Raw genomic sequence first — 24559 nt, 5'->3', positions numbered from 1 at the left:
CAGCCATACTTCATGCCTTAACACACATGAGAGTGTGGGCTGTGGTGGTTTCCTCTGATTGGAATGCTTCTACTCAGACATCCCAACAATGAACTATCTTAACCTTCAAATCTCAGATCAAATTTGCCTTCTCACTGGATCTACTTCCCAACTAGTCTGTTCCACACTGCAGCCTCCCTCCCTAACCAGTAATTGCATCTGTTCTCTTTTATTATTTTAATCTCACTTTAATCTCTAAAATACTGAATGAATTATGTAATTGTTGTTTATATCTTCTTTCTGCTTCCTTGAGGATGTAAGCTTTCTGTGGTGAAAGATTTTCTCTGTTTCACTAATGTATTCCCAAAGCATAGAACAATATCCAATATCAATCATATATCAGGCACACAATAATTTTTTTTTCTTGACTGAATAAAGTTAAAGGAATGCATTTAAAAGTTTATCAAAGTAAGTTAAAGAGGTTGCAATCCTACCAAAATGAATTTTAACTGAGTACAACATGACACATCCAATCTTGTGTTTTTATCATTTTGATGTGTGTTCTACGCTAGTTAAGGGCTCAAAGGTCATTAACAGGGCCACAGACTGGCAACTATTCTGGTTATCAGGAAGGCTGATAATTCTCTATGTACATAAATCTTCAGTGGAGCTCCACTTAAAACTATCCCATGGGTAAGGGAAAAAATGGCAGGGAATGAGTTTCAGCAATAAAGTTGAATCTTAAACCTACCACAGAACCTATCAGATAATTCCCTAATAAGCAGAAACTCACATCGAATGGGTGTAAAGAATGTCTGAACATTTTCCAGGTAAATTGGATAAGAAATGATAGAGGCAAATTCCCTTTGCAGACTACTTATTTAAAATCTCCCTGATCTAATAAGAAGGAAAATCAAGAGGAATTTCCTATTTCCTTAAGGAGAAGGGCTGAAAGGGTAAATCATTTTACATTTTTAAAAGTTTATTTTATTGAGGTTTAGTTGATTTATAAGGTTAGGTTCATTTCTGCTGTACAGCAAAGTGATTCAGTTATTCATATATAAACATAATTTTTCATATTCTTTTCCATTATGCTTTATCATTGGATATTGAATACACTTTCCTGTGCTACACAGTAGGACCTTGTTGTTTTTTCATTCTTTTTATATTTGCATATGCTAACCCCAACCCTGCCCCCATCCTCCCCTTAGCAACCATCAGTCTGTTCTCTGTGTATCTGTGAATCTGTTTTGGTTTCATCGATAAATTCATTTGTGTCATATTTTAGATTCCACATATAAATGGTATCATATGACATTTAAACAATAGATAAAAAACAATTTGCACTATGTTATAAACTTGTGAAGCCTTAAGAAGTTCAGCCTGGGGAGGACCTGGGGAGGACCATGCTCTGAAGAGAAGTGTGGGACCAACACTAACAACCTTCAGGAGAGCAAAAGTCAATGCAGATTCTGAGACTGTGAAACTTCAGTGATTGTCAAGGGGTAGATAAGCAACCCAGGGTACATGGCAGCGAAAGAGAATGTCCTAACTAGTTGAATATTGACGCCAGACAAAATGAAGTTTTCAGTACCATTAGCTAATATCCTTTCTTCCTTGATTGCCTTTTCCAGGGTTATTGAAAACTAAACTTTACAAGTGTTTGGGTTTGGCAATCTGGGACACACTTTTTCCTTTTGTTCTTTAGATATGCATGTCTACAATAAACAGATCCAATTAAAGAGAATTTGTGTTCTGCTTTTCTAAAAGAGTGACATATTTATTCAAATTAGAATTAACACGTTAACAGGTTTTTAATATAATTTTACAAAGAGGTGAAAAATTTATCACCCATTTTATTTTGAAAAGGTGTTTTAACTTACATATTTAGAATTTAATGATTAAAGAAGATACTCTCAGGGAAAGTTATGGATCATAGAATCCCAGAAGTAATAAATCACAGAATACTGGAGTAAAAGAGGGAGGAAAAAGACTTAAAATATGAGAAGACTTTAGTCCCAACTAATCTAAGTAATTAAATATTCAAACAGGGGGGGAAAAATGAAATTTGGAGATAAGTCTGTTCCCAGTGAATTTGAGGTTCTTGATAACTCACTGCTGAAAGAATTCATTTGAGAGACAAAGTGATAGATAAGAAGTAGATTAATTTAGAGAGAAACAGAGAAACACTCCACAGAGTCTGGGCCATCTCAGGAGGTGAGAGAGCTTTGAAATATAGTGTGGTTAGTTTTTCGGGAGGACTACTCCAATTATTTCAGGGGAGTGGTGGGGATTTCCAGGAACTGGGCCACCAACCACTTTTTGACCTTTTATGCTTGGCCTCAGAACTGTCAAGTTATGGGAGGGTGTGTCACTTAGCTTATGCTAATATATTACAATGAACACATGATGAGGCTCAAAGTTTGCTGGAAGTTGACTCCTCTGCCATCTTGGATATATTTGGTTGTAATCAGATAATATTGCCTATATCATTCTTTCAAAGGTTGTGCTCTGCTCCCTTCCATACTGTTTCAATAAATATCCAATATCAAGAGTAGGTGGTCTGTGGTATCATCATGATAGAAAAGTCTATTTGAAACAAATTATTTTAGGTATGATTGAACAGAACTGACTCAATGGGCATGGATTTGAGCAAACTCCAGGAGATAATGGAAGACAGAGGAACCTGGTATGCTACAGCCCATTGGGTCTCAAAGGGTTAGACACGAATCAGAGACTGAACAATATCAACACAGGATATTAACTCCACAAAGCATAATTATCAGATCACTGGTACAATCTAGAATTTGGGTAGGAAAACAAATAATTCAGATAAAATGTTAATAAATCAAATGATTTATGCATTTGCTTTTAAAACTAAAGGATGGTAAGATCCTATGCTAAACTGCATTAATTCAGGAGTGCAGTCATTGAGGGCAGGTGAAGTCAGTTGTGTCCGACTCTTTGTGACCGCATGGACTGTAGCCTGCCAGGCTCTTCTGTCTATGGAATTTTCTGGGCAAGAATACTAGAGTGGGTTGCCATTTCCTTCTCAAGGGAATCTTCCCAACCCAGGGATCAAATCTGACTCCTGCACTATAGACAGATTCTTTACTGCTAAGCCACTTGGGAAGCTCAGATGGTCACTGAGTGAGGCCCCATAAATATAAATATGAGTGAAAACAATCTCTGTCCTAAGCTGCTCCAGGTCAGGCAGAACAAAGGTACATAGATTGACTAACATCAGAATATAATTCAAATTAAGACAATCATGTTGGGACTTCCTTGGTGGGGAAGACTGCTGGCATCAGTTGTGGTATAGTTACAGCTTCTGGAAGACTAACTGGAGAGATGGTCTTACTGAAAAAAAGAATGCAATTGAGTAATGAGATTTAAAAGTCAATAAAGGTTAAGAGAAAGTATTTCTTTCAAAAATGAGTGTTGCAAAGTTTCTACTGTTGGTCAAACCTTCAGTTCAGTTCAGTCACTCAGTCGTGTCCAACTCTGCAACCCCATGAACCACAGCACGCCAGGCCTTCCTGTCCATCACCAACTCCCAGAGTCTACCCAAACCCATGTCCATTGAGTCAGTGACACCATCCAACCATCTTAAGACCATGAAAATTTTATCTTATGTGCTAAGAAAAACCACTGCCTCTGGCTGAACATTAATGTATAATGCAGATCAAATCAATTAGGATTTTTTTAATCACATTAAGCCAAAAAGCCATAAAAGAATATGAGATGAAAATTCATAAGCCTGTTGTGTTACATAAAGGAAATATGCTGATAAGACTTATACTTGCACTAAGAAGTTGACAGCAAGGAAAAGCTATCTAATAGAAGACTCCTTTCTCAATCTCAGTTTTCCCTAATGAAAAATTGTGATATACATGTATTTGCCTGTGTATGTATTTTCACAAATGAAACGACTTCTAATCAAGGACTTATTGGTTGCTACTTATTCTGAATCCTTTTAAGAGTGGTTCTGATTTTTTTTCCCTTTATTTTTATTAGTTGGAGGCTAATTACTTTACAGTATTGTAGTGTTTTTTGCCATACATCGACATGAATCAGCCATAGATATACATGTATTCCCCATCCTGATCCCCCTCCCACCTCCCTCTCTACCCGATTCCTCTGGGTCTTCCCAGTGCACCAGCCCCGAGCACTTGTCTCATGCATCCAATCTGGGCTGGTAATCTGTTTCACCATAGATAATATACATGTTTCAATGCTGATCTCTCAATACATCCCACCCTCGCCTTCTCCCACAGAGTCCAAAAGTTTATTCTGTACATCTGTGTCTCTTTTTCTGTTTTGCATATAGGGTTATCGTTACCATCTTTTTAAATTCCATATATATGCATTAGTATACTGTGTTGGTCTTTATCTTTCTGGCTTACTTCACTCTGTATAATGGGCTCCAGTTTCACCCATCTCATTAGAACTGATTCAAATGAATTCTTTTTAATGGCTGAGTAATATTCCATGGTGTATAGGTACCACAGCTTCCTTATCCATTCATCTGCTGATGGGCATCTAGGTTGCTTCCATGTCCTGGCTATTATAAACAGTGCCACGATGAACACTGGGGTGCACGTGTCTCTTTCAGATCTGGATTCCTCGGTGTGTATGCCCAGAAGTGGTATTGCTGGGTCATATGGCAGTACTATTTCCAGTTTTTTAAGAAATCTCCACACTGTTCTCCATAGCGGCTGTACTAGTTTGCATTCCCACCAACAGTGTAAGAGGGTTCCCTTTTCTCCATACCCTCTCCAGCATTTATTGCTTGTAGATTTTTGGATAGCAGCCATCCTGACTGGTGTGTAATTTTTTTTTTTTTTTTTTTTAAAAAAATTTAGTTTTTTAAAAAAAATCCAACATTGAAGTTTTTAAAAATTCAACAATGAAAATTAATTCATAATTTAAAAACATTAGAAGAAAAATTATAAGTAGTTTTCTTGTTGTCTAGCCACTTCAGTTGTGTTGGACTCCTTTGCAACTCCATGGACTAAAGCCTGATGGGCTCCTCTGTCCATGGGATTTCCAGGCAAGAATACTGGAGTGGTGGTCATTTCCTTCTCCAGGGGATCTTCCTGACCCAGGGATCAAACCCGTGTCTTCTGCACTGGCAGGTATATTCTTTACCACTAACCCACCAACCTAAATTGAAATGAGATGAAGGTCCTAAAAATTACATAGTCAGAATGAGACTATGAGAAATGAAAAATAATAGTATATTCCACCAACTCTAATTCGTAAGCCTTAAAACAAAGTATCCCTGTATTTGATCTGCAATTTCACTGGTATTTTTGATCAACATTAAAAAATTACTAAGGATTTTCACAGGTTTGCTCTCATACTTAATCCCCCAATAGATTTTTATCCACCATAATTGATTACTTAATGCATCTTCCTAAAAAGAGGAACTGGAGTATTGCTATCTCACTATTACTCACCTCAAAATCTCTTTAGAGCCCAGTGGGCTACAAGGAAATATTTAATGATAGAAAAAAAGAATAACAGGAAGAAAGAAGGAAGGGAAGGAGGAAGAAAAAGAGGAGGGATAAAAAGAGGAAAAAGGCTTAAGACTGAGGAAGTTAAAGTCTTATGTAATATGGTGTAGAGAAGATTTCAATAAATGAGGAAAAGCATCAAAAGCCAAACTTCATAGTTCACATTTTAATGAAGGAATAACCTTAACTATATACATTATTCTAGATATACATATATTTTTTCTGTAGGTTGGTATTTTTATATTTTCACTGTATTTTCACATTTTTATTTTTTAAACAATTTTAGGTGCAATAGTTAATTTTCTATTTTTGTTACTGCACAGAAAGATAAATATTCATAATGTTAGGGTAGAAATGGTTATACATTATAGAAATGAATTAGTAATAACTGGGAAGACCCCCAGGAGGAGGGCATGGCAACCCACTCCAATATTCTTGCCTGGAGAATCCCATGAACAAAGGAGCCTGGTGGGCTACAATTCACGGGGTCACAAAGAGTAAGACATGACTGAAGTGGCTTAGCATGCATGCATGATGAGAAGAGTAATCATATTTCTGAAATGAGGTTAGAAGTTGCAAAATGAGAATTATTTACTAAATCATTTACTAATTAAATAAACAGATTTTTCCACACATCACAATTTCAACGCCAACTAATAAAATGTGTAGAAAGTAAAAATGAAAATTAGCATTCCAATGGTAGGCATAAAAGAACTGAATCAGTTCAAACCAAGAGCAGCCTACCACTATTTTCAAAATCATAAAATACATTGTCTTTATACTGTAATTCACAGATTATCCAAATTATAGCTACATTTATTCTATTGCTCCCATCCCAAGATCCTTTTGGCAGTTTATTTTACTGGAGATATCATCTACATCTTTAAATATATGTTTTAAATACAATTTATACAGTCATCCAGGAATAGGAATAGCAATTGCAAATCTATTATTAACACTAAATATGTTTTCATATGGTCGATTACCAGAGCAGGTGTGCCATGTGTCACACAGTGAGTTATTAATATAATAATAAAAGCTTCTCTCCTTATTTCACTCTTCAGGGCAACTATTCTCACAAAGTTGCTTTTATCTGTTGAAATAAGCTGAAAATATTAGATAAAAAAGAAACTAATTCAAGCAAAATGGCAAACACATTTATTAATTATAAGCAAAACTGAAAGTTGTTCTCTATCATACTAAGAAATATTAGGCAAGACTGCATTTCATTTATGTGAGAAGACTGTATAATTGTAGAGAAAATAATTTATATGTGTATTTGTGTAAAGATGCAATTTTATTCATCAGACTTATAAGAAGTGCTGTGTTGCTGGAAGCAAGAGTTCAATAAACTGCTATGATAAACAGCTAGGTGAGAAGTACATTATCAAGGGCCTATTCAAGAAAAAAGAAAAAGGAAAAAAAAAACAACTCTATTAAAATGCTACATAAAACAAAAAGAGAAATATCTTTCTCCAAAAAGTGAAGGGAGGAAACTGTAGGAGGGAGCACCCAAATTACTGATACTGAATTTTTCATTGACTTTGAGACAAATTCAAGACAGACTGAACTTGATTTCAGAAAATAAAGAAATATAATATTTCTAGAAACTAGAGAGTCATGGACCTGACATGCTTGTTATATTTACATAATAAACTTAATTTAGGTGATTCATAGCTTCTTTTTGTTAATTATAAAAATGGTAAATGCCATTGTCTCTTCTATTTATTACTTACTTATTCATCAATTTATATTCATCCTCTCAAGAACTTTTAAAAAAATTAAGTATGCTATAAAAACACTGCTTAACATTTAAATATAAACAAATTTCACTAAAATATGTCTATGGAAACATCAGAAGACAAATACTGTACTTAAATTATCTCATAATACCACTGAGAAATATTACAAAGAAAAAGACTTCAAGTGCATTGACAATCTTCCCATTTAAAAGTAGAGTCTATCGCTACCATCTTTCTAAATTCCATATATATGCGTTAGCATACTGTATTGGTCTATGTGCAAAACAGAAAGAGAGACACAGATGTACAGAACAGACTCTGTGGGAGAAGGTGAGGGTGGGATATTTTGAGAGAACAGCATCAAAACATGTATATTATCAAGGGTGAAACAGATCACCAGCCCAGGTTGGATGCATGAGACAAGTGCTCAGGGCTGGTGCACTGGGAAGATCCAGAGGGATGGGGTGGGGAGGGAGGCGGGAGCGGGGATCGGGATGGGGAACACATGTAAATCCATGGCTGATTCATGTCAATGTATGGCAAAAACCACTACAATATTGTGAAGTAATTAGCCTCCAACTAATAAAAATAAATGGGAAAAAATAAAAAATAATAAAAAATAAATAAAAGTAGGGTTTATACCCATCCCTTTTATTCTGACTGCTTCAGTCTATAGCACAAAGAGGAATGGAAAGAAGCTATGTGACTTGCAAAGTTAGGTCGTAACAAGCCAGTCATCTTCCACAAGGTTCTCCTTGAACACTTGATTTTTGGAAGCCCCCTACTTGCACACTCCTACTGAGAACCCAGATGACATGCTCTGAGACACACAAGCTACATGGAGAGTTCACAGGTAGATACTCAGATCAACACATCCAGCCCAGCAAGTCCAACAGCCCAGCCCAGAGACTTGTGATTAAGAAGCTATCTTGGAAGTCTTTCCAGCTGAGGACCCAGATACTGTGCAGCAGAAAAGATGCATCCTCATTATGTCATAGCCTGATCCTGACAGAACCCATGAGCAAAGTAATTGATTCTTCTTTAAACCTTCACTCTGGGACAGCATATATTAATAACATAGCACATTTACTATGAAGGATAGGAATAAAAGAAATTAAACTAGTTTAAACCAAGAACAGGCTACAAACATTTGCAAAATTACACACACACACACACACACACACACAGACATATATGTAGGCTTCTATATTGCAATCCATTAATTTTCCAAATATAGCCATATTTAATCCACTGTTCGCATATTCTTCAATCAGGTTAACCCAGAGAGAAAGAGTACACTGTATTCAACAGTGTCTAAATTTTTATTAATGTAAGGCTTGATTCATTTTCAATTTTTTACAGTTAAATTTACCTCTTTTTGTAAACCTTAAAATTTCTTTATAAGAGAAGTAAATAAAGTGTCTTATAAAGGGCATTTAAGCTAGTTATTTAATAGTCTAAACTTCATTCAATGAATATTTAAGAGCCCACTAAAAGCATTCCATAACACGTTAGAAATAAAATAAATATAAAATTATAATGGTTATGAATGTGGAAGTGACATCCAACTGACCTCCAACTCTGGGAACGTGGAAAAGCTTAGCATCTAGGTGACTAGACTAACAGAGGGGCATGGAAATAAAAGCTACAAGTTCAATTTAGAGATAGCAAATTAAGCAGCCCTATAAAGTTGAAGAAAAGATAGCGTTTAGGGGCTTTTTTGGTGTGACATGTTTCCAACATTATTTACATTGCACCACATATAGTAATTCAATGAGCCTATCAGCTGTACCGCCTATCAGCTATCAAACATATACAAAAAGGATAATTTTATTACTCCTAATAATTTGTAAAGGAAAAACAGAAAAATGAGAATGATGTGACTTGTAAAACTTACATTATAATGGCTCAGAAGCAACGTTTTGCCTTTATTTTTTCTTTCACATTTAAGATAAATAGGCTATACTAAAAATCCATTTTAAGAATCACTATAAGATCATTCCTCTATGCAAAGAATACATTGAGTCATTGTAATATGATAACTTGATAGGAGAATGAATTGTATACATTAACATAACTAATATATCTGAATTCATAAGATTTTAAGATACAGCCAAGAAAAACTCAGAATAGATTCACAGGCTACTTTAAATATTTAAGACAATAACAAAAGCTTTATGGATCACTGTTATTTATTATTAAATAACCTATTAAAATATGTAATATTTTCATCCCTTCTCTTTTCTCCAAATCATTTTTCCTTAGAATAGATAATCTGAATAAACTATGGCTTACATTGTCCAATATTTATGCAGGGGCTAAATCCAAAATTGACAGGGTTAAAAGCAAATGTATGACCATATTATAAATGTATATAAGCAGAGCGGTGCTTAGCTACACACAGTACATCCAACAAAAAGTATCATGATCATTCTCTACGGGTATCTCCTTCATACCCTCTCTCTCTCTCTCAAAGTCACTCAGTCATGTCTGACTCCTTGCGAACCCATGGACTGTAGACTACCAGGCTCCTCTGTCCATGGAATTCTCCAGGCAAGAATCCTGGAATGGGTTGCCATGCCCTTCTCCAGGGGATTTTCCCGACCTGGGGATCAAACCTGGGTCTCCTGCACTCCAGGCAGATTCATTACCATCTCAGCCAACAGAGAAGTCCATACCCTGCCACCCATCAATTCCACTATGTCACTAGATTTAAAAAAATCACACTCTTAAGTCCTGCATTTAAGCTGCTTTCTCGCTGCCAAGCTATTGTATCATGCAATCCCCTGAAAATATTCTAAATTTTCCTATAAAAAGATATTCTGGACTTTGTACTAAAGTAAAAATCACAAGAAAAAGAAAAATTTTTATAGTAGATTGCTTATTTTTTGAAGAAAAGCAGTATTCTATAAGGCTCCAAACACTAGTGATGACACCCTCAATGATTTGACATTACTTGATTCCAAGAATTCAAGTAGGGGATTGATTGCATGAGTATAGGTTATTGAAAGTCAGTGGGAGGCTATTCACTAACCTTGGTGGGAGAAAATTAACTTGCAGAAATGTTGTCAGATTGAATGTGTTTCTTTAGCACTATAGAATAATCTCTATAGTGTTTTATAATTCTAGAAATTTTATATAATTTTATAATTGAATAAAACAGGATAATTAGATAAAAAATGTCAGGTGACTTCTTATGAAGGGTGGGTATTTTCATATCAATGTAAAAAAACATTGCTAGACATTTAGATTCACTCATCAGAGAACATACTGCCATTTAAATGGACCTATACTCTCTACAGCTTCTAGGAAAGCCTCCAAATTTAAAGGCAAAGATAAAAATGAGTAAAAATGTAACATCCTTCAAACTCATGATTTATATTCTCACTGTGTCTTGAAACAAATTGAAATCATTATTTGCACACCTAAAGCAAATAATAACAATAATAATCTGTTCCTTAGATTTTATCAAATCTCAACAATTTAAATCCAGTCTGATATGATTTATATCCAAGTGATATGACTTCATTACTGGAAACACACAATTCTGAGTGAACATACAGAGCTACTTGTAATTGATCTCTCTATCAAGATTTAATATTCCTCATGTTTGAATAATGACTTCCTTTGGAGAATTTATAAAGTTTGCACCTTTTTTTCCCATTGTTTCTTTCATCAATCACAGAACTACAAATAATTGGATGTCTTTTTGAGCACAGAGGCAATGGGATAAAGCATAACTGTTAATAATTTAAAAACTTTTTCATTTTAAAAATTAAATTACATTTTAAGCAAAGTATTAAAATTTCCTAGTTTGAAACTCAATTTCAAAGTATCCATGTTATATCTCTCAATTGAAGTATATATAAGAAATCATAATAACAATTCAATTTAGCACAAATGGCAGCATTTGAAAACATCCAGCCAGTCTCTTATTAGATTTTAATGATGTTGAATTATTATGTAACAAATATTTTTGTATTTTTTGTTTCCAAGATGCAGTTGAAAAATTGTGTTTTTACATAAATATGCTGGAAAAAAAACTGACTTCAATTAAATCATAAATATCTGCTGACAGAATTTATGTAAACAGATTAAGAATAAAAAAGAAACTCAACAATTTTTAAAAGAATATTTACTTTTACAGACTAAACTTGTATTAGTCCACTTTACTGAGAAGGTAGCTAAAATCTTTTCCATGTACAGTCATTTGTAAAATCATTTTAATGTTTGCTTTACAACCTTAAATCTCTGTAGTCCAAATTCAGAATAACATTTAAATATAATTAGTTCAGCTTGTATTGCTAATGAGCTACCATATGAAAAGTGGGAAAATAAACTGTAGATTTACTTATCTACAATTGACCCTGGTTGTATTAAGTAAGTGGATGTTTAAATATATGATTCTTAAGACATTGTGCTATTTTGAAGATTTCCCTCATTAAAATTTCTGCTTATGCATTTATATGACTTTAATTTACTTAATATATTGGTCCATAAAAATTAAACAATTCATATTACTGTAATGAGCAACATGTCACTAAAATATTATTTTTGGTTATATTTGGCTACAGAGACAGCTCATTGTTGAATTCAGTGAAAATAATTTCTCTACACCCTAAAATTTATCTGATAGTAATGACTGATTTTCTATTCATTCAACATCTAATAAACAAGCCAAAAAATTATAGTATTTATTATTTATGCACACAATAAATGCAGGTTACTTATCAAGGTAAAATTCGCATAACTTAAAATTAGCCATTTTAAAGCATATCGCTCATTGGCATTTGGTACAATGTTATTCAAACACTATTGATTTTCACTACCTTTATACATACACATACATATTGCATTCGTATACTGCTAAAAGCTAACTTAATTCAGAAAGATTTTAAAAATCTTTCAATTTTTATGACTCCACTCAATTTGTCACATGGGTATATGTTACCTTAAGTTGTTTCTGTTCAATTAATGGGTGGGTGTCTCACTTTCTTAATCAGGTTGCAAAACACTTCAAGGCAAAATAAAAATGGGTTGGATTTTTCTGTATTCACATAAAGCCAAGTTTTTCATAGTGGTAGGGTGATCCTCTGGAATGTATCTAGATGCTCCTAGGGGTCAGCATCTGGCCCTTAGTGGAACACTGCTAAAAATCAAACTTTTGCAGGATCACTTAATTCTTACATTTTAAATCAAATGCCAACTTGAACACAGATACTGGGTAGCAGTGTTCTTTAATACTGTCATCTCCCAGGAGATCTGAAGGTACAGGTGTGCAATACATTAGACAGTGGCTAAATTAAAAAGAAGTGTAGAATTTCACTACTTTACTTTGTAATTTTTTTGGAGTAAAGACATTTCAAAGCCCATAAGAAATAATTGTCGTTGTTTAGTTGCAGTCATGCCCGACTCTGCACACCCATGGACTGCAGACCACCAGGCTCCTCTTCCCATGGGATTTCCCAGGCAAGAACATTGGAATGGGTTGCCATTTCCTTCTTCAGGGGATCTTCCTGACCCAGGAATTGAATCTGCATCTCCTGCACTGGTAGGTGAATTCTTTACAGATAAACATCATGCAGATGTTAACATCTTATACCAACTAGCAGAAAGGTTAAGTCCCCAGTGCACTGGAGCCTACCTTGCTGAACTAGAGTCTTAACTTAGTCTTGATAGTTATATGGCCTCTAAGAAACTCTTGAACCTTCAAAAAATTCAGTAAAATGGGAAAAATTGCAAAATTCATATACCATAGGCTCATTGTGAGAACTGAGTGAATCTATTTAAAACTGAAAAAGGTTACATTACAAATCCTAGAAGCTCAGTTTGTTGGAAGGCAGACCTGAATTTTGTTAATCTTGCCACAACTATACAGAAATGCATAAGATATTCTCTTAAAAATGACAAAGGAGGGTTCAAGGAATTTGGTTTGAAGTTCAAATGAGGTAAGGGGAACAATTACAGTCTATCTATAACTAAGAAAATTGTTTAAAAAGTTTAAGATAAATATCCCAGAGATAAATCAGAGTAACAAAATAAGAAACAACTCAAAATTAGGTCTAGATTCAAACACAAAGTACTAGGAAAAAAATCACCAGCAATTTGAGGATTTAGATATATTATAAAAAATTAGGGCAAACACTTTTTTCTACTCTACTTTTAAAATTTGACATACCCTTTTTAAGATTAAAAATACTATAATTTTACAGATCAGGTTTAATGGATTTACATTAATTAGAGACACTATGACAATATTTAACAACGTTCTAGAAAATTGCTGCATTAAACTATCTTCTCATTTATTTATAGGACATGCCTCCCATGTGACCCTAGCAAGGATCTCAGGGGATAAAAGGAAGAGAGATGGCTCTTTTTTTCCTCATTGTCACATTATTTCACCTTCCTTTGGGAGAAGATGTTGATGCAGGTTTTGAAGACGAAGGTCCAGGTCCTATATTACATTAATGAAATAAACACCATTTAAAAATGGAAAGACTCCGAGCAGGAACAAGATGGCGAAGGAGTAGGTGGACATGGAGTACATCTCTGTCCCTGGATATATCAGAATACATCTTCAGAAACAGAGAAGTGCTTGCAGAACACCAGCTGAGAGTGGGCAGGAGTATCCGACCACTGGAAAAGAATATATAGAACCATGCAAAAGTCGGTAGGATGAAGGAACTAAGGGGAGTGTTAGTAGGACTGGACCTGCGCTCAGCAGGTGGGGGAACTGAAGCAGGGGTCCGATCCCCACATCAGAGCAATTGGCTGGGTCAGAGGGGAAACATTTGAGGCTGAGAGTAAAGCAGCTGCTCTGTGGCAGCCTAAACGGAATGAGAATCAGACAGTCCTTGCCGCAGCCATACATACCCCAGACAGGAATGAAGGTCCCCTAGAAGGTGTAGTGGCTGGGAGCTAGAGCACAGGAATTGTGGAGCAATCCCAGGGCAAGAGCTACTGTTGACTGCAGAGAGAAACAGACTGAGGGGACGTGAGGGAGGATACTGTGGTGGGAAATGCCTGTGGAGGAAAGCCAGGCAGCCCTGGAAGCAAAGTGATACTTCTGAATATCACCTCGGGGTGGAGCCATCACTGTACCTCTCTCTCCCCGCCCCCTCAGCATTGGTAGCTGAACAATAGAGAGGCTGGTCCAGCAAGCACCTGACATGCTGGATGAGTAGAACCCCATCCAGCGGGCCGTTTAAGTGCCTGACATGCCAGGACAATCCAGTACAACCCCACCCAGGTGCCCCATTAAGTGCCTGACACACCAAACAACAGAGTAGGACCCCAGCCAGGGGCCTCCTTATGTGTCTGATGTGACGAACAGCAGAGAAGGACCCCAGGAAAAGGAGCCCTCTCAGCGCATGAAAAGGCAGAACAATGGAGAAAGTCTAGCTAAAGAGGTCTTCTGATCACCAGCTGACAGAAGCTTGGAAAAAAGCCTGATGGGGCCATAACTCCTGTGGCTGAGGCAGTCCGTGTCCCTGCACTTTGGCACTTCCAAGGTCCCCGTGACCCAAGCAGCTGCGCCCCCTTCACGCTCAACCCTCACTGGGGCAGAGCTGCCACAGGCACAAAAAGTCTCGTGTCTAAGTATGCTGGGTTGCTTCAGTCATATCCAACTCTTTGCGACACTGTGGACTATGGTCTAGACCATAGCCTGGACCATGACAGGCTTCCCTGTCAGTGGGGTTCTCCAGGCAAGAATACTGGAGTGGGTTGCCATATCCTTCTAGAGCTCTATACTACCTCTGTCCTAGCCGCCAACTTAACCTAAGTACCAGGCGCTGCTATGGCCCTAGCATCCGAGCGTATGCACCACCTCCACACCTAGCCATCACTGGGTCAGTCAGAAGTCCTCCAGGGCAGCCTCAGGAGAAAGCCCTAGTGGACGACCCACACGCAGAGGTGGAGATAAAACCACAATGGAAACCCAGGGGCAGTGTGGCTAAGGAAGAAGACCCAAACCTTCCCACCAGCTGGACAAGCTGCAGATTAAATCCACACGATCAACTAGGCAGACTCTGTGTCTGTGGAATATATAAAAGGACATTGAGAGCTCCCGCAAAAGAAAGCAGACTAGTTATGGTAGCTGTGGACACTGGAGGTGAGAATACACAGGGGTAGGACCAGATTAGAGTGAGCAGCCTCCAAGAAGGTCCAGAGACCAGTGCAGTGTTGGAGGGCATCTTAGGGAGGCAAGAAAGACTGTGGGGGAAAGGACGCTGACAGCAGAGACTCAAGAAAAACATTCATTATTCTTGTATTTTGACTTGTTCTGTAGTTTCTTATGGACTTTTTTTTTCCTTTTCTTTGTTCTTTTCTTCCCACTCCCCCCCCCCTCAACTCTGCTGCAGCTGTCAATTTTACTAGCCCTATGAAATCTAATTAAACTTTCCATATTTTTTTAATCACAATTTTCATTGCTGTTATAAACCTCTGCCTCTACATTGGACTTTTGTAATTCTGTGGAATTTTCCTTTATTTTTATCTTTTTTTTAATTTTAAATTATTTAAACTTATTATTTTTTCTACATTTATTCCTTTGTTATTTTTCTTACTATTCTTTCCCCCTTGCAGTTAATCTTTAATATATATAGATCTTTTTTTATATACCTATATCTAACTTTGCATTTCTATTCTTTCTTTCCTTTATTTTTCTCACCATATTTGTTGGCTTTGTTTTCATTGCTTAATTCCTCAGTTGCCAACTTGCTTTTAGTTCTGTTTTCCAATTTGTACTTTAGTTACTTTTGCTCTTAACCAGTGGATATCATTTATGGCTTCCTTTGCTCACTGAGTTCAATCTATTGTACTTTATATTTGTTGGACTGTTTTGATTTTGCTTATGGGTATATATGTATATGTGTATATTATGTTACTTTAATTATTATTTGACTGATTTTGTAATTGCCATTCATCTGGGTTTTGTCTTTCAGTTCAGTTCAGTTGCTCAGTCGTGTCCGACTCTTTGCGAATCCATGAACCGCAGCATGCCAGGCCTCACTGTCCATCATCAACTCCCTCAGTTTACCCAAACTCATGTCCATCGAGTTGGTGATGCCATCAAACCATCTCATCCTCTGTCGTCCCCTTCTCCTCCTGCCCTCAATCCCTCCTAGCATCAGGGTCTTTTCAAATGAGTCAGTTCTTCGCATCAGGTGGCCAAAGTATTGAAGTTTCAGCTTCAAAATCAGTCCTTCCAATGAACACCCAAGACTGATCTCCTTCAGGATGGACTGGCTGGACCTCCTTGCAGTCCAAGGGACTCTCAAGAGTCTTCTCCAACACCACAGTTCAAAAGCATCAATTCTTCAGCGCTCAACTTTCTTTATAGTCCAACTCTCACATCCATGCATGACTACTGGAAAAACGATAACCTTCTCTAGATGGACCTTTGTTGGCAAAGTAATGTATCTGCTTTTTAATATGCTGCCTAGGTTGTTCATAACTTTCCTTCAAGGAGTAAGCATTTTTTTAATTTCATGGCTGCAGTCACCATCTATAGTGATTTTGGAGCCCAAAAATATAAAGTCTATCACTGCTTCCCCATCTATTTGCCATGAAGTGATGGGACTGGATGCCATAATCTTAGTTTTCTGAATGTTGAGCTTTAAGCCAATTTTTCACTCTCCTCTTTCACTGTCATCAAGAGTCTCTTTAGTTCTTCTTTGCTTTCTGCCATATGGGTGGTGTCATCTGCATATCTGAGGTTATTGATATTTCTTCTGGCAATCGTGATCCCAGCTTGTGCTTCATCCAGTCCAGCCTTTCTCATGATGTACTCTGCGTATAAGTTAAATAAGCAGGGTGACAATATACAGCCTTCACGTCCTCCTTTTCCTATTTGGAACCAGTCTGTTGTTTTCAGTTTCTCATTTTGGGGCATTTGTTTCAATCCCACATGCAGTAACAAACCACCTGTGGAATCTCTGATGTTGGCCAGAGATCAAGCCCTGAACCTTTTGAGTGGGACCTCTGACCCCAAGACCCCAGACTACAGAGAACTCCTAACCCTAGGGAGTATCAAATAGTGAGAACTACCACAAAGGCAACCACTTGTATACAAGACCTGGCATCACCCAACTGCCAGTAGCACCCTGTGCAGGATGCATCATCCAAATAAGACAAAAATACAAACGCAATCAGCAGCAGAAAGGATTACCACCTCACTCAGCCTTGCCCATCAGAGGAAAAACAAACAAACAAAAAACAAAACAAACAGACAAACAAAAACCTCACCTCCCTCCACCAGGATGCAAGCACAAATCTCACCCTACACAAAGCTTACACAAACCACTAGACCAAACAGAAACAAAAAAGGGAAGAAACAAAAAAGAAGAAAGAATTCAACCCCAACGGCTGGGAAGAGAAGACAGCAAACCCAATAAGTTAAAAAAAAAATAATGAAAAGGCAGAGAAATACTGCACAAAAGAAAGAATAAACTAGAAACACAGCAGTCCAAATAAACGAAGAGGAAACAGGCAAATACCTGAAAAAGAATTCAGATAATGATAGAAAAGATGATCAAAATCCTTGAAAACAGAATGGAGAAAATGCAAGAATCAATTAACAAACACCTAGAAGAATTAAAGAATAAACATACAGAGACAAAAAACACAATTATTGAAATTAAACATACTCTAGAAGATCTGAAGCAGAAGAATGGATCAGTGAGCTGGAAGATAAAATGGTAGAAATAACTGCTGCAGGGATGAATAAAGTAAAAAGAATGAAAAGAACTGAGGACAGTCTCAGACACCTCTGGGACAATATAAAACACACCAACATTTGAAGAGATTATAGTTGAAAATTTCCCCAACGTGGAAAAGGAAACAGTTAATTAAGTCCAAGAAGCACAGAGAGTCCTATATAAGATAAACCCACGGAGAAATACACCAAGACACATACTAACCATACTAACAGAGATTAAACACAAAGAAAGAATACTAAAAGCAGTAAGGGAAAAGCAACAAGTAAAACACAAGGGAAACCCCATATGCTTAACAGCTGATCTTTCAGCAGAAACTTTGAAGTCCAGAAGGGAATGGTAGGATATATTTAAAGTACTGAAAGGGTAAATTACAACTAAGATTCCTCTACCTGGAAAGGATCTCATTCAAAATTAATGGAGAAGTCAAAAGCTTTATAGAGAAGCAAAAGTTACAAGAATTCAGTACCACCAAAACAGCTTTACAACAAATGTTAAAGGATGTGCCTTAGCTGGTAAAGAATCCGCCTGCAATATGGGAGATCTGGGTTCGATCCCTGGTTTGGGAAGATCCCCTGGAGAAGGGACAGGCCAACCATTGCAGTATTCTGACTTGGAGAATTTCATGGACTGTATAGTCCACGGGGTTGCAAAGAGTTGGACACGACTGGCCTACTTTCACTTTTATAGTCAGGAAATATAACAGAAAAAAATATCTTCAAAAGCAAACCCAAATTAAGAAAATGGCAATAGGAACATATATATCAATAATTGCTTTACATGTAAATGGATTAAATGCTCCAACCAAAAGACAGACTGGCTGAATGCATACAAAAATAAGACACATATATTAGTGCTGTCTATAAGAAAGCAAATTCAGACCTGAAGACTTATATACAGACTGAAAGTAAGAGGACAGAAAAATATATTCCATGCAAATGGAAATCAAAAGAAAGCTGGAGTAGCAATCCTCATATCAGACAAAATAGACCTTAATATAAGATTACAAGAGATAAGGAAGGATACTACATAATGATCAAAGGATCAATCCAAGAGTAAGACATAACAACTGTAAATATCTATGCACCCAACATAAGAGCATTTCAATAAATAAGACAAACACTAACACACATAAAAGGAGAAACTGTCAGAAACACAATAATAGTAGGACACTTTAACACCACACTAATCATCAAAACAGCAAATAGGTAAGGAAACACGAGTCTTAAATGATACATTATGTGAGAAGAATCACATTGATATCTTTAAGACATTCCATCCAAATGCAAAGGAATACACATTTTTCTCAAGCATACATGAAACATTCTCCAGAAGAGACACATCATGGGTCACAAATCAAACCTCAGTAAAATTAAAAATACTTGAAATTGTATCAAGCATTTTTTTCTTACCACAGTGCTATGAGACTAGAAATCAATTACAAGGAAAAAAAAAAATACAGGAAAATTAAACACTATGTTTCTAAACAACGAGCAGGTTACTGAAGAAATCAAAAGGGGAATAAAATTCCTAGAGAAGATGGTAGAGGAATAGGACAGGGAGACCACTTTCTCCCCCACAAATTCATTGAAAGAATATTTGAACGCTGTGCAAATTCCACAAAACAACTTCTGAATGCTGGCAGAGGACATCAAGCACTCAGAAAGGCAGCCCATTGTCTTTGAAATGAGGTAGCACAAAATACAAAACATAAAGAGAGACAAAAGAGGTAGGGACAGAGATCTGTCTCAGGAAGTGAGTCTTAAAAAAGAGAGGTTTCCTAACACCAGGAAACCCTCTCTCTGGCGGGTCTGTGTGGAGACTTGGAATCTCAGAGGGCAACGTAACCAGGAGGAAAAATAAATAAATAAATAAATAAAACCCACAGATTACATGCCTAATGGCAACTTCCAGCAGAGAAGCAGCCCAGAAGCTCCCATCCGCCAGTAGCAAGTGGGGACTGGGCAAGGAGGCACCGACTGCATTGCTTAGCTTAAGGACCGGGCCTGAATGCCCCAAGGGCAATCTGAGGGAACTAACTTGAGATAGCAACCCAGACTGTGGGACAGCTATCCCAGGAAAAGCCCTAACCTAAACACTGCCAGGCCTGTTCACAGAACAAAGGACTGAGCAGAGCTGGCCGGCTGCGGACCGGCCCATCCCCCACTGGAGACAGGCAGGCGAGGGCAGCCAGAGCCGGAAGGGGGCAATCATGGCCCCAGAGAGGCATCCTCTACCAAACTGCAAGCAGGCTTCATTGCTAACCAAGACTCCTTGGGATTCTGGATGGTCAACATCTGCTAGGAGGGTTGCAGCCAGAGGTCAGCTCCCCAGAAGAGACACATGGCACACCTGAGAAGGCGTGCCCGCTGTACACCCAGAAAATGGCGAGGCTGACGGGGGAAGCGATAAGACGCAGCCTTCAACTGGGGGCGACTGCACCCACCAAGCACCTGGTCACCTGAGCTGTTCAGACCTGGGAAGGGCACAAAAAGCAGGCCCAGCCAAGTCTGTGCCTTTGTGGAGTACCCGAGAACCTGAACCGAGCGGCTTAAACGTGGGACGAGCACACAACCCAGGGCCCGCCTCACACAGTTCCCGGCAGAGCAACCTAGAGCCTGAGCAGTGTAGACTGGGAAAGCACACACGCCGTAAGCGGGGGCAAACAGCATGGTTCAGACACTGCAAGCACTCCCCACACACGCCAGTGATATTTTTTTGCAGTGTTCCTCCCTCCCTACAGCACAACTGAACAAGTGAGCCTAAAAAAGTGACCACCATCACTCCCTTGTGTCAGGGCAGAAATTGGCCACTGAAGAGACCAGCAAACAGAAGAAGCTAAAATAAACACACGGAACCCCTTTGGAAGTGACAGGTGCAATAGATTAAAATCCTCTAGTTAGCACCACCACTACATAGGAAGGGGCCTATAGATCTTAAGAAGTATAAGCCAGAACAAGGAACTATCTTAAAATGAACTGACCCCCACTGTCCACAACAGCTCCAGAGAAAGTCCTAGATATATTTTCACTATTATCATTTTTTTTATTTTTTAAAGTCCTCCATTACTCCTTTAATTTTCATTTTTATGACCTACTATTACCTTGCCAAAATAAAAATACTATTTTTAAAGCAAATTTCAAATACATATATATTTTATAATTTTTGTGACTTTGTGTTTTTAATATTGTATTTTTGAGAATTTAAGCTCTACTCTAGATTTCTAATCTTTGCTTTTTGGTAGTTGTTATCAACTTTGGACCATTAAGAACACAATCTTCAGTACCATTTTTACTTGGGAGCGAGATTAGTGGCTCGATTGCTCTCGCCCCCTTTTGATTCTCCTTTTTCTCCACCACATTGCCTCTATCTCCTCCCTCCCCCTTCTCTTCTCTTACCCAAGTCTGTGAATCTCTTTGTGTGTTCCAGGCTGTGGAGAACACTTAGGGAACTGATCACTGGTTGAATCTGTCTCTCCCCTTTTGATTCCCCCTTTTATCCTCATGGCCACCTCTGTCTCCTACCTCCTGTTCTCTTTTCTGTGTAACTCTGTGAATATCTCTGGGGGACCCAGACTGTGAAGAGCACATAGGGAAGTGATTACTGGCAAGCTTGATTCTCCCCTTTAGATTCCCCCTGTTTTCCTCCTAGACACCTCTATCTCCTTCCTCCCTCTCCTCTTCTCCACGTAACTCTGTGTACCTCCACGTAACTCTGTGTACCTCTCTGAGTGTCCCTCACGGTAGAGAAACTTTTCATCATTAACCTAAATGTTTTATCATCGGTGCTGTATAGATGGAAAACTCTTGAAGGTACTGTAAGAATAAGGCTGAAAACCAGAGGCAGGATGCTTAAATCCAAATCCTGAGAACACCAGAGAACTCCTGAATCCAGGGAACATTAATCGATAGGAGCTCATCAAAAGCCTCCATATCTACACTGAAACCAAGAACCACCCAAGGGCCAACAAGTTCCAGAGCAAGACATACCACGCAAATTCTCCAGCAACACAGGAACATAACCCTGAGCCTCAATATACAGGCTGCCCAAAGTCACACCAAACCCACTGATATCTCAAAACACGCTACTGGACACTTCAGTGCACTCCACAGAGAAGAATTCAGCTCCACCCACGAGAACACCGACGCAAGGTTCCCTAACCAGGAAACCTTGACAAGCCACCTGTCCAACCCCACCCACAGAGAGGAACCTCCACAATAAAGAGAAACCACAAACTGCCAGAACACAGAAAGGCCACCCCAAACACAGTGATATAAACAAGATGAAAAGGCAGAGAAATACCCAGAAGGTAAAGGAACAGGATGAATGCCCACCAAACCAAACAAAAGGGGAAGAGATAGGGAATCTACCTATAAAGAATTCCAAATAATGATAGTGAAAATGATCCAAAATCTTGAAAACAAAATGGAGTTACAGATAAATACCCTGGAGACAAGGATTGAGACGGTGCAAGAAAAGTTTAACAAGGACCTAGAAGAAATAAAAAAGAGTCAATATATAATGACTAATGCAATAAATGAGATAAAAAACACTCTGGAGGGAACCAGCAGTAGAATAATAGAGGCAGAAGATAGGATAAGTGAGGTAGAAGATAGCTTGGTAGAAATAAATGAAACAGAGAAAAAAAGAAAAAAGAATTAAAAGAAATAAGGACAACCTCAGAGACCTCTGGAACAATGTAAAACATCCCAACATTTGAATCATAGGAGTCCCAGAAGAAGAAGACAAAAAGAAAGGCCATAAGAAAATACTTGAGGAGATAATAGATGAAAACCTCCCTAAAATGGGGAAGGAAATAGTCACCCAAGTCCAAGAAACCCAGAGAGTCCCAAACAGGATAAACCCAAGGTGAAACACCCCAAGACACATATTAATCAAATTAACAAAGATCAAACCCAAAGGACAGATATTAAAAGCAGCGAGGGAAAAACAATAAATAACACACAAGGGGACTCCCATAAGGATAACACCTGATCTTTCAATAGAAACTCTTCAGCCCAGAAGGGAAAGGCAGGACATACTTAAAGTGATGAAAGAAAAAAAAAAAAAAAAAAAACCTACAGCCCAGATTACTGTACCCAGCAAGGATCTCATTCCAATATGAAGGAGAAATCAAAAACTTTACAGACAAGCAAAAGCTGAGAGAATTCAGCACCACCAAACCAGCTCTCCAACAAATGATAAAGGATTTTCCCTAGGTAGGAAACACAGAAAGGGTGTACAAACTCAAACCCAAAACAACAAAGTAAATGGCAATGGGATCATACTTATCAATAATTACCTTAAATGCAAATGGGTTGAATGCCTAAACCAAAAGACAAAGACTGGCTTAATGGATACAAAAACAAGACCCCTATATATGTTGTCCACAAGAAACCCACCTCGAAACAAGGGGCAGACTACAGACTGAAAGTGAAGGGCTGGAAAAAGATATTCCACACAAATAGAGACCAAAAGAAAGCAGGAGTAGCAATACTCATATCAGATAAAATAGACTTTAAAACAAAGGCTGTGAAAAGAGACAAAGAAAGACACTACATAATGATCAAAGGATCAATCCAAGAACATATAACAATTATAAATATATATGGACCCATCAAAGAAGAACCACAATATGTAAGACAAATGCTAACAAATATGAAAGGGGAAATTAACAATAATGCAATAATAGTGGGAGACTTTAATACCCCACTCACACCTATGGATAGATCAACTAAACAGAAAATTAACAAGGAAACACAAACTTTAAATGATACAATAGCCCAGTTAGACCTAATTGATATCTATAGGAAATTTCACCCCAAAACAAGGAATTTTTCTCAAGTGCACATGGAACCTTCTCCAGGATAGAGCACATCCTGGGCCATAAATCTAGCTTTGGTAAATTGAAAAAAATTGAAATCATTCCAAGCATCTTTTCTGACCATAATGCTGAAAAATTAGATGTCAATTACAGGAGAAAACCTATTAAAAATTTCAACATATGGAGGCTGAACAACACGCTTCTGAATAACCAACAAATCACAGAAGAAATAAAAAAAGAAATCAAAATATGCATAGAAACAAATGAAAATTAAAACGCAACAACCCAAAACCTATGGGACACTGTAAATGCAGTATTAAGGGGAAGGTTGATAGCAATACAGGGTTACCTCAAGAAACAAGAAAAAAGTCAAATAAATAACCTAACTCTACACCTAAAGCAAAGAAAAGGAAGAAATGAAGAACACCAGGATTAGGAGAAGGAAAGAAATCTTAAAACTTTGTGCAGAAATAAATGTAAAAAAAAAAAAAAGACCATAGCAAAAATCAACAAAACCAAAAGCTGGTTCTTTGAGGAGATAAATGAAATTGACAAATCATTAGCCAGACTCATCAAGAAACAAAGGGAGAAGAATCAAATCAAAAAAATTAGAAATGAAAATGGAGAGATCACAACAGACAACACTGAAATACAAAGGATCATAAGGGACTATTAATCAGCAACTATATGCCAATAAAATGGACAACTTGGAAGAAATGGATAAATTCTTAGATAAGTACAACTTTCCAAAACTGAACCAGGAAGAAATTGAAAATC

Source organism: Dama dama, chromosome 14 (assembly GCF_033118175.1).
Source record: "Dama dama isolate Ldn47 chromosome 14, ASM3311817v1, whole genome shotgun sequence".
NCBI lineage: Eukaryota > Metazoa > Chordata > Mammalia > Artiodactyla > Cervidae > Dama > Dama dama.
Note: the sequence above shows the minus strand (reverse complement) of the source record.